Genomic DNA, 13,339 nt, shown 5'->3' on the forward strand with positions numbered 1-13,339 from the left:
AAGAGAAACAAAATAAAAACTAAAACCCCTGTCCTCTATCATGGAACTTATATTCTAGTTTAAGTTTAAATAGAGAATTATACTAGCAGTATGATTATAAGAATAAAAAGAACCTAGCCTCAGAAAAGACTGCATCCAGGGATTCAAATAGCATAACAATTCTGAGTCTCAACCTTTCTATCTCTCACTTGGATTAAACTTTATTCTCTTAAACCCTTCTATAAGTTAGGGGACATAACCATAACTTACCTTTGCAGTCCTATTCCTTCACCTTGTTCTCCAAGGGGAAAAAAAGATCATCTGCCTCCCACTGTCTATGTATAAAAAATATTCCAAGGAAGAGCTCTGATTGGCCACTTTAGAATTATTATTTCATCCATGAGCCAATCACTGAGACCAAGATAATGGTGCAGTCTGACTGGCCAAGCTTGGATCTTATACCCAATCCTGTGATGGGAGAAACTTGGTATTTTAACTGGTAGCCCTATTGAAATAGCATGGTATAGAGGAGATGAATATCCAAAAGAAATAGTGCTGCAGTTAGAACTGAGTAAGTAGTGCTGGGTTGATGAAAACACTCTCCCACAAGTAGGCATTATACAGATTAGGCTCTTATAAGGGCAACCACGGAAAACAACATAAATAAAGCACTGCAGGATCACAGAGAAAGAAACAGTTATTTCTAACCAAAGAACCAAGGAAAGTATCTCAGATTTGCACCCACTCGTCCTCACCCTACAGAGCCAGAGCTCAAACCCACCCCTGAAGGAATCAAGCTAATACATCTTACCCTGAATTAAAGAAACACGGATCTCAGAAGGGCATGAAGGTGACACTGGATGTCCTCACACACTCTGAATAGTACGGGTGTTGGCAGAATCCACATTAGTAGTATATTCGAGGAAGGGAGCCCCATCATCTGTCTCAGGGAGCAGCCCCAAGGTTTAATCGTCCTTAACAGCTCTGCCAGTATTAAAGACTGCTTTCCTTATCCAAGTTGAGATCATATGAGTTTATAAAACAGTCAATAAAGAACAATGAGCAACCCAGGGAGAGGAAACTGGAGAGCAGAGAAGCGCTCTGAGTTTAAGCTCTCTGTCCCCAACTCAAGATTTCAGAAAGCCCTTCCTCATGCCTCACAAATGGCCAAATGAGTGTCTAACAATAATGTCCTGCTCTACCTCTGACGGGCTACCCTGAAGTGGAAGAGCTTTCTCCTGGAATTTTGGACTATGATTTTAAGAAATGGTTAGAAAATGAAGTTACCTCCTTCAGACTCTGTGTTTGAACCTTCATTCATTCACCATATTCTAGAATCAATCTTCTACTTATGATTATAAATTTAAAATAGGCCCCTATATTACCCCCTCTTCTCCTCACACTGCAATAAAATTCTCTACGATTGATTACACTTCTGTGATAAAACTTTTTTTTTAATTGAAGTATATACTCAGTTATAATGTGTTAACTTCTGGTGTACAGCATAATGTCCCAGTCATGCATATCCATACATATACTGTGACAGAACTTCAATATATGCACATTCTGACACCAGCCTTGTCCTCAGGAAGCCTTAAAGGTGACTAATTCCATACCCAGCCTGCCACCCCCCGTGACTCTGCTGTGCATGTACACACATCTCTTTCCTCAGTCCCACTGCTGGATTAAAAACCCTTTGGAGTAAGAGACTCTCCTTCTCATCTTTGATTTCTTAAACTCATAATATAATCTTGGGCCCATAACATAATGCTTTATGGAAAGCAGACAATTGATAAATGGTTAATTGATAACTTTCAAAAACTTACACTAAAGAATGAGCAATTCTGCCACCACTTATCTCTCTAGTATCCATATGAATCAGAGAAAACTTTTACAGATCTGGTGATAACTGCACTGTGGGAACAGGTAACAAGAATTGGGGTCCAAAAGAGAGTGGAGCTCGTTAAAAAGAGACAGGCACATAGTCATTAAAGAGTATGAAATACAGTATCAGACATCTCTGAGTTCAAATCTTAGCAAGCTCTTTAAGTTCTTTGACTCTCAGTTTCCTGTTTATGAGATAAGGTACGATATCCTTTTATCCAGGTTATCATGGGGATTAAGTAAAATGATGTATGTTAAAACAATAAACCTGCATACAAATGTCTTTAATAAACTGTGATGTGTGTTGTATCTATAAATTGTACTTTGAGCTCCCAGTCATCCTTTGTGATAGAAACCTAATCTCAGCTAGTTTGTGGTCTCTGTTCTTTTCATAGGGTTACCTCTAATTTGGGGAACCTTTCATGTAGTTCCAAGGTGCAGGGTTGTGTAGGAGCATCTGTTTCGCTGGAACACACTGATGTAGCTGGACCTTAGCCATCAGGTCACTGCGGACACCCTCCCATCTTCACAACTCCTTAACTCTGTGGGCTCTCTGCTAATTCTGTGCCCCACTGAGAAAGGAACATATGTGAGAATGTCTGTGGCTCTGTCCTCCATGAAGGACATTGCCTAGAAGCCATTTCTTTTCTGAAGTACTGTTGCCTAAAGAAAACACAGAACCTTTCCAATTGGTAGGGTTTTATCCCCCTCCGAGTTTCTGTCAGAGGAACGGTAAGCAAGGTCATCATCTCTCTGGGACCCACCAAACTCTGCTCTCAGTGTCTCTCCTGTTCCTACCCTCTCCCCAACCAGAGAAATGTTCTCGTTATATGAGAAGAGTCCTACTCTTCTCAAAGCCCACTTCTTCTGAATATTCTGCCTTTATCTCAAGTCCTCCCGGATTCCCTAAAGCCAGGAAGACTCCCTTTTTTCTTCATTCTGCTCTGTCCTTCCCTCTTGGGGTTGGAGGAGTTGAAGGAGGGACACAGGGATACAGGTAGAATGAAAGCACAGGAAAAATAGTGGGAGGAAAATCCATCCAACAAGTGACACTGTCATTATTAACTCAACAGCAGATGGGGAGGGACAGAATACTTCAGGAACTTTAATCCACTTGTTATTTTCTGGGTCCTGTCCCCATAGTCCTTGAGGAAGGATGCCCCAAATTGGAAACCCTATTTATATAAGATCACTGTGCCAAAGTCACAGTTGTTACACAGCTGAAGAAGAACACAGAGTTTTCCAGAAAGAAGAAAGCATGGTAGACTGTAAGTAGAGTGTGCCCTCCAAGCACTCCTATCTCTGCTCTACTTTTCAGTCTTCATTCTCATATCCTGGAAACTCCCTTTCTTCTTTCATCTAGACGTTTGTTTTCTCCATCCTCCACAGAGATCCTTACAGATCTTCCCTCCTCAGAGTACCACATGGCAGGAGGTTCCACCTGCTACTTTCTTGACCACAAATCCCATTCTCTTGGTAATTCAACTTATCCTCATATCCAAACTGAAGGCTTTAGTGACTCAACACTCCAAAGGATATTTGAATTCTAAAGGATTATAAAGGAAGGAATTCATAGTAGTGACTAGCAGATAGACAGCTATGCTTTTTGACGATAGGAGAACCCTTCTTAAAGCTTCTTAAGTAAGGAATACCTAATGACTACAGAATACACATCCTTTCTAAGAACATCATTTACAAAAATGGCCAATATTGGAACACAATGCAAGTCTCACCAGATTTTAAAGGAATGAAATCATACATATTATAATTACAACCATGTTGTAATTAAATTAGATATCAATAACAAAAAAATAACTAGCAAAAATACTATGTATTTTGGGTATTTAAAGACCTGTAGTTATACCAATATGTCAAAAAAGAAATCTTAATCCAAAAAATTTAAATGTGCTTTTACCCAATAGTAACAAAAAAAAGGCACTACATTGCAAAATTTGTAGGCTACAGATAAAGCAGCAATTGGAGGGAAATTTACAGAATACAGACATAAATGCATATACTAGAAAATAATAATGTATGAAATTAGCATGCATTCATCTGATCCAGATTCTTCTTCAGAGAAGGCCTTGCTGTCCAGCTGTGTGCAGGTCAGCAGACAATCTTCAGCTATAAGTTCCTGCAGGTCTGCCTCAGCTGCAGAGAGCCACTTACCCTAAGGCCATGCCCACATCTAATAACTAAGTAAAGAAGGCGTTTAACAGCCCAGCCCCATGTTGAAAACCCAATGATATATTCAAAGACTATACTCTGATGGCCAGTATTTGCTCCAGAGCTCTCCACCCAGTCAGCTCAGGCTAATAGCACCTGTATCACAGCTAGGCTTCTCCTCCTGCTTTTAATTCTGCTTCTTCCCATCTCTCACTACAAACTTCATCTCAGTGTATGTATGAATCAAGAGAATCCAATCCGTGATACCATCTCAAAAAATTAGAAAAAGTGCAGCACACTAAACCGATGAACGTTATAGAAAAACATAATGAACACAGGACTAGATATTACTGATGAAAGCAAGCTTACAATAGAGATGATTGACAATCTTTTTAAAAGATGAATAAAAAGTTATAAATCACCAGTAAGACTTACAGGAAAAATTTGAGAAAAAGCATGATTAGCCAAAACAAAGAATGAGGAAGAGGTATCACCCCAGATGCTAGGGACATTAAATGGATAACATGAGGATATTAAATCACCTTTATGTCAATATTTTTTTAATTGCAACAAAAGTACACAGTTCAAGAAAAAGATAGCTTATTCAAACAAAATCAAGAAGAATTTGAAAGCCCAATAGCCATTCAAGTGAATGAATCAGTAGTTTTTAAAATTTCCCACAAAAACTCAAAGCCCAAACAAATGATTCACCATGGAAATCTACCATTAAAAAAAAAAAAATTTAAAGGTTACATAGTAAGTATAGAAAATTAAAAAATATAGAAAAGAAGGGAATACTTCTCACTTCATTTTATAGGACCAGCATAGATTTTCTATCAAAGCACAAGAACAGTGAAAGAATAAAAGTCAAAAAAAGAATTTCTATAAATTAATAAGAAATAGACCATCCAGTTTTTCTTAAAAGGGCAAAAGGGTTGAATAGTCACTTATATAAAAAGTCCAAATTGTCAGCATACATGACACACATAGTTTAATGTATTATCAGGAAAATAAAACTTAAAACTATAATTAAATAACATTACACACTCACTGACTTGGCGAAGGGTAAAAAGTCTGACACTATCAAATGCTGGTAAGGATTTCGAGAAAAGGAACATACTAAACATGGTTAATGGAATGGAAAACATTCAGCATTATCTAGTAAATTAAAGATATGTGACCTATGACCCAGCAATTCCATTCCCAGGAATATACCCTATAGAAACTCCTATGTATGTATACCGGGATACTTGAACAGACATGTTCATAGAGACATTATTCATAGTAGGTCTAAACTGGAAACAAGTCAGATGCTTAGAGAAAAATGGATTGGTTAATCATTGTATATTCATGGAATAAAATACAGTAGCAAAAAATGAACTATAGCTGCACCAAACGTTACGGATGAATCTCATAAACATAATATTGAGTAAAAAAATTAAGACATAAATATATGTGTGTATATTTATATATATTTGCCTTAATTATTTTTACTTTATTTATATATATACAGACACATACACACACACACACATATATATATACACACAACATGATTCTATTCTAAAACTGAAAAACAGGAAAAATTAAACTATATTATTTAGTCATTTGTCCACAGATGATTATGTAATTTTTCTACATTTATAGTGTATATCACAGCTTTAAAAAGCAGTGACAATAAAATAAATAAAAGTTAAATAAATAAAATTAATGGTTGCAACAACTTTTTAGAAAAGTTTTAAAAAGGAGGAATACATCAAAACATTACATCAGACCCCTTAAACTTACACAATGTTAGGTAGCAATTATGTCCCAATAAAGCTGGGGAAAACCACAAATAACTTAAACAAATAAATAACATTAAGAAGATAAAAATACTTCAATGCCCACTTCAAAATAATAAAAGCATTTAATTTTTCAAAAGGGAGAAAGACAGATTAACAGTGCAGAAGATGGAGCCTATTGTTTTAAAAGAAATATAGATTTAAACTTAATTAAAAGGGATCAGTATTTAAAGAGGAATTTAAAATACAGGAGAATAAGAGAATGAATAACAGTATGTGATCTTTAAGAAAACAAAAAGTCATGAAATCAGAACACAAGCGTAAAAGAAAAAAGAAGAAAAGAATGGATGCAGATGAAAGCAATTTTGTAAATGACTGGCCAGTCATCTGATAGCTCCATTTCTTCTGTGAGGTAGAAAGTGAGATTGTACTCCAAAAGCTAGCCTCCTTGGCAAAAGGAAGCTTACAGTACTTTTCCTCTCTCCTGCTCCAGCTTGCTGGGTTGAAACTTCTTGTTGCTGCAAAGCCAAGAGCAGCAGTTATGCAAATGATGCCCAGCACAGATGCCAGTGTGTCCACCAATGCCAGTATTATGGGCATCCTAGCACTGCCAAGAGCTCAGGAGCTGTCTCCTGTAGGTGTCAAAGCTGCATGCACTAAAGCTGCGGGGAGACTGTTGAACTCAAAGCCCACAAAGATTTTATCGTCCCTGTTAAAATTATCGAGCTCATCAAGTCCAACCCATGGGAACAGAGCCAGCGAGTGTCCAAAGTTTGGGCAACAATCTGTGTATACTTCAATTCTTTCTTTGGGATGTATCTGTTGTGGGAAGCTCCAAGAACAGTGTTAGTCAAAATATAATGTGTAGTGTGTGACCCAGTAGAACATGAAGGGACCTCTGATTCTACATTGTTAATAAGCTCCCAGGTGACCTCAGTGTTGCTGGTCCCCAAACCACAGTGTTAGTAGCAAGGTCCTAAGAACTTCACATTAAAAGGCCTAGAAGGCTCAATGTCTCTGTCCACGTGACATTTCAAAACATGCCTGAATTACTGGCAAATGAAACTTACATTCAAGCTGGGACACTCTTCAAGACTACCTACCCAAGTGAATGATTAGCACGTCTGTCACTTAGAACTAAATGAGCACCCTTGATGTATCCCACTACGTGGGCTGCAGACAATAAGTGGGTATTGTCTCTACCCTTGTTGAATTTATTTTTGACTCAGTGAGAGGCAGCAAGACATTCCAAAAGTAACAAGAATACCAGGGACACTCAGACTAAAAATAGAGCATTCAACTAGACACAGTCCCGTGGAACTGTACATGAGTTCTTTTTCTTTTTCACTTACTGACATGTTATCAAATTCCTTGGCATACCTTGAATAAATTTTATGGACTAGAAATCACAGCTATTCTGTATGTATTGGCTCCTGTTATGGGTAGTTAACTAAAGGAAAAGTTATTCTGCTAATAAGCCACGGTAATATAACATACCTATGGAGTTTATATCCTTCACTGACATGATGATTCTTTACAACTCTTAGTACATTCCAAAGCCACTTTCAAAATACTTTCAAAAATACTCCTTCTCTTAAGAGGAAAAGCAAGGCTCTTCCAAATTGAGAAGATGAACAACTGATGATATTCAATTTGGGATTCATTCTACTTTATTTTGGCAAATCAAAAGGTGTTCACCAAACTAAATGAAAATAGACCTCCTGAGCAAAGTTTTAAATTTCGTATCTAGAGAAAGAGTCCTACAGGTATCCAGGATCAACAGGTAAACCACAAAAGAACCAAATTCTAGCTGAATGCAAGCTGCCCTTACGCAAAATGAAAATAAAAGACAGTGTAGAATTTTAGGTTGAACGTTAACTAAAAATATTCATTCAAATTTTCATTTGTATGGAAAGGCCACAGATTTTTTTATTTTTAGATATATAAGGATGTAAAAACTCTAATACCCAAATATCCTTTCTGAAAAAATTATTGAAAGATGCAGACTCTTTGGCCCATATTAGACCCAAAGTGTCATCTGCCTGCTGTTTCTCAGACTTCTCCTTTGTCTGTGGAGCTGAAAGAAATAAAGGAAGACCTGAATAAACTAATATATGCCCAAGTCTTAGATGTGAAAGCTAAGTATTATCAAAATGTCAACTAATTCCTCCAAACAATGTATATGTCTAGTGCAACAAACTAAATAATCCAGGGGGGTTTTACTTGTTTACTTGCTTATTTTCATTTTAGTTTTGTATGGGAAGGAGAAAGAATTGATACAGTAAATTTTAGAGTTCATCTGAAAGAACAGACAAACTTCTTTAAACTAAAGACAAACTGCTGAAAGAAACCAGAGAAAAATGACATTTTATTTTCAAAGGAAAATTAATTTAAGTAATAGAAGATTTCTCATCAGAAACCAGATGAGAAGGATGTGGCTCAACATTTTTTAGGAGCTGAAAGAAAAGAATTGTCAACTCAAGTTCATACCCACTGAAAATAACCTTCAAAAACAAAGAGAAAATCAAGACATCATTAGGTAAAACAAAACTAAGAGAATTTGCTACCAGCAACCTACACTAAAAGAATGGCTAAAGCAAGATTTCTAAATAAAAAAGGAAACAATAAAAGAAGTAAACTTGGAAGGAAGGACAGAATATGCAGAAATATGAGTAAATATAATAAGCTTTTCTTTTCCTGAGTTTTCTAAATTGTTGACAACTGAAACAAAATGATAACACTGTCTCATGTAGTTCTGAATGTGCATAAAAGAAATATTTAGAACAATTATATTATAAATAAGGGGAAGTAAAAGGGTGTCTGTACTCTACTTGAACTGGTAAAATAATAACACACATAGATTGTGATAAATGATGTATATATAATGTAATACCTACAGCAGCAACTAAAAATGTTGTATAAAGTGATACACTAAAAATCACTTACTTAAACAAATCAAAGTAGCATTCTAAAAAATGTTCAAGTAACCTACAGGAAAGTAGGAAAAATAAAACAGAGAGGTAAAAAATAGAAAACAAAATAAATAAATAAATAAAATGGCAGATGTAAAGCCCTAACTTATAAATAATTCCATTAAATATAAATGGCCCAAATACATCAATTTGGGCAGGTTGCATTAAAAAACTTGATACAAGTGTACGTTTTCTACAAGAAACACACTTTAAATATAATGATACAGGCAGGAAGAAAGTAAATACATGGGAAAAGATACATTAGGCAAACAAAGGAAAGCAGGAATAAAGTAGACTTTAGAGGGAGGAAAATTACCAGAAACAGAGAGGGACATATATAAAATGATAAAAAGTTCAATACACCAAGAAGACCCAGCAATCATAGATGCATAAATCACCAAACAACAGAGCTGCAAAATATGTGAAGCAAATACTGAAAAAACTGAAAGGAAAAATAGGAAAATCAACAATTATAGTTGGAGACTTCAACAACTCTCTTTAACAACTGATTTAACATCTAGACAGAAAATAAGCAAGGATATGGAGGAACTCATGTAACCATCAATCAATAGCACCTAACTGATATTTATAAAACATTTCATCCACAGAATACACATTTTTTTCAAATGCCCATGGAATATATATCAATACAGACCATATCCTGGCCATAAAACAAACTTCAATAATTTTTTTAAAATTAAATCATGCAGAGTGTTTTCTCTGACTACAATGGAATGACACTAGAAATCACTAGTAGGAAGACAGAGAAATCTCCAAATAATTGGAAACTAAACAAGACATTTCTAAATAATTCATGGAACAAAGAGGAAGTCTTAAGGAAAATCAAAAAATACATTTAACTGAATGTATATGAAAATGCAAAATATCAAAACTTCTGGAATACAGGTAAAGCAGTGCTGAGGGAAATACAGCATTAAAAGCAAACATTAGAAAAGAAAAAAGTTTCAAATCAATAATATAAACTCTTACCTTAATAAATAGAAAAGAAAAAGCAAACACAAAGCAAGCAGAAGAAAAGAAATAATGAAAATAAGAGCAGAAATCAATTAAATTGAAAACACAAAAGAGGAAATCAATGAAACAAAAAATTGATTATTTAAAGATCAATCAAATTGAAAAATCTCTAGCAATAGTAACAAAGGAAAAAGGCGAGAAGACAGATTACCAATACCAGGAATGAAGCAAGGGACATCACTACTAACCCTGCAGACATCAAAAGAATAGGAAAATACTGTGAACAATTGTAGACACATAAATCTGATGATTAGATAAAATGGATCAATTTCTTGAAAAACACAAACTACCACAACTCATCAATATGAAATGGATAATTTGAATAGCCCTATAACTTTTAAGGAAATTAAAAATTTAATTAAAAGCACCCCAATAAAAGAAATCTCCAGGTCCATATATTTTCAATGGAAAATTCAAACCAAATGTTTAATGAAGAATTAACACCAACTCTGCACAATTAATTCCAGAAAAGAGGAACACTTTCCTATTCATTTTATGAAGACAGCATTAGATACCAAATACAATAAGGACAGTACAGAAAAGTGAAGACAAATATCCCTCACATACATATTCACATATATATAAATGAAAAATCTTTAACAAAATATTTGCAAATAGAATTCTGCAACATAGGACCAGTAAGGTTTAGTCCATAGATGCATGGATGATTCAATATTTGAAAATCAATTGGTGTAATGCACCATATCAACAGACTAAAGAAGAAGAATCATATGGTCATACTGATTGATACAGTAAAAGCATTTAGCAAAATCTAACATCCATTAATGACACAAAAAGAAAAGAAAAGAAAAGAAATAGAGAACTTCCTCAACTTGATAATGAGCATCTACAAAAAACCTACAACTAACATTGTACATAATGGTGAAAGACTGAATTCTTTTCCCCTAGATCAGGAACAAGGCAGGGATGTCTGTTCTCATCACTCTTACTCAGTGGAGTGCTGCAAGTTCTAGCCAGGGCATTAAGGCCGGGAAAGAACTATAAAGCACAGACTCTTGAAATGAAAAAGTAAAATTGTGCCTATTTGCAGAAAACATAATTGCCTACCTAGAAAATACCAAAGAATCTTTCCCAAAAAACCTTCTAGAACTAATAAATGAGTTCAGCAAGGTTATAGGATACAAGAGCAACACACAAGAATCAACTGCATTTCTATTCAGTAATGATGAACATGTAGCAAACAAAATTCAAAGGACAATACCAGTTAGAATCATTTAAAAATAATTATTTAATATGTATGTATATGCATGACTGGGACATTGTACTGTACACCAGAAATTGCTATATTGTAACTGAATGTACTTCAATTTAAAATAATTATTATTATTATTTAGATTTAAATCTATCAAACATGTGTAAGACTTACAGATTAAAAACTACAGACTGCTAATGAAAAAAACCTAAAAACATAAATCCAACATGGAGAAACATGGTTATGGATTAGAAGATTTAATAAAGCAAAGATGTCAATTCTCCTCAAATTGACATATAGGTTTAATGCAATTCCAATAAAAATCTTAACAAGATTTTCATAGATATGGGCAAGATTATTTTACAATTTATATGGCACAGCAAAGGAATTAGAAGAGCTAACACAAATATGACAAATAAGAATAAAGTGGCAATAGTCAGTATACTTGGTTTCAATACTTATTATACAGTTCTAATTGTCAAGACTACCTGGTGTTGATGGAGGGATAGACACATTGATCACTGAAACGGAACAGAGAACTCAGAAAATGATCCACACAAACATGCCCAGTCGATTTTTGACAAAGATACAAAAGCAATTTAATGGAAGGATAGCCTTTTCAACAAATGATACTGGAACAATTGAATATCAAAGCTAAAACATGTACCTCACCTTAAGTATCACATCTTATATAAAAACTAATTCAAAATGGATCATAGACTTAAATATAAAATTCAAAACTAAAAAAAAATTTTTTTCAAGAGAACATGAGGACTTCCTCAGGATGTTCAGGATCTGGGGCTAGTTCTTAGACTTGATATCAAAATCACAACTGATAAAAGGAAGAATTGATAAATTGGGACTTCATCAAATTAAAAAAAAAAAGCATTTGCTCTGGAAAGGATCTTGTTAAGAGGACGAAAAGATGAGCTACAAAATAGGAGAAAATATTTATAAATGACACATCTGATGAAGAACTAGAATATATAAAAAGAACTCTCAGAACTCAACCAAAAAAGCAAACTATCCAATGGAAAAAAAAAATGGGCAAAAGACCAAAATACATGAAGGTACGTCTGACCACAGAGGATGTACAGATGGAAAACAAGCACATGAGAAGATGCTCAACATCATCAGTCATCCAGTAAGAGCAAGTTGAAACCACAATGAGATCTCTCTATATACCTATCGGAATGGCTAAAACAAAAAATAATGATGAACTAAAGGCTAGTGAGTATATGTAGAAATGGAATTACTCAGACATTGTTGGTAAAAATAAAAAAATGATAAAACCGCTATGAAAATAAGTTTGGCAGCTTCTTAAAAGGAAAAAAAAAATCCAGAAAACAAAAAAACTACCATAGAACATTACAATTGTACTCTTGGGTATTTATCCCAGAGACGTGGAGACATCTGTTCATGCAAAAACCTGTACACAAATGTTCATAGCAGCTGTACTTGTTTCCAAACTGGAAACAATTGAAATGTCCTTGAACGGGTGAAAAGTTAACCAGACTGTGTTACATTCATACCATAAAATACAATAATTTAGCAGAAAAAATGAACAAACTATTGATACATATTTCTTTTCTAGAACAAATTCTAGAGAACTATGCTGAGTTAAAAAAAAAAAAACCTAATCCCAAAAGTTACATACTATAGAATTCCATTTAAATAACATTCTTAAAACCACAAAATTGTAGAAATACAGAACAGATTATTGATGGCCAGGAGTCAAGGAGGGAACTGGAGTGAGAAGGAAGTGAATGTGGCTATAAAATGGTAATAGGAGATCCTTGTGGTGATGGAAATGTTCTGTGTTTCAACTAATTCAGTGTCCACATCCTGGTTGTGACGTTGTACTGTCAGTTAGCTGGCAAATAACAAAGGGAGCCTTGAATCCAGATACATTAGTTTTTTAGAGATCAGGCTATTTCTAATTTATTTTGCGTCATTAGCAGTGAAAACACATATTTCTTGGATCAGAGGAGAAAAGTGGAGAAAGCATCCCAAGAAGAGAAAACAGCATCAGTATTACAGACCTGTTTGGGGGATAAGTAGAACAATTTCACTAGAGAAGAAAATTTAGAGAAAAATGGATTTGAAGTACGTTGGGCACGGGGTGACATCAGAGGAAGGAGTCCATAGATAGTGGACTAATGAGGTAGCCTTCTCCTAACAGGAGTGAGGAACTTAAAAGTTTTTGAGGAGGAAATTATTCAATATACAGTCAACCCTCAGTATCCAGTGGGGATTGGTTCCAGGACTCCCTCCACTCCCCATACCAAAATCCATGGATGCTCAAG

Source organism: Camelus ferus, chromosome 5, assembly GCF_009834535.1.
Source record: "Camelus ferus isolate YT-003-E chromosome 5, BCGSAC_Cfer_1.0, whole genome shotgun sequence".
Lineage (NCBI taxonomy): Eukaryota > Metazoa > Chordata > Mammalia > Artiodactyla > Camelidae > Camelus > Camelus ferus.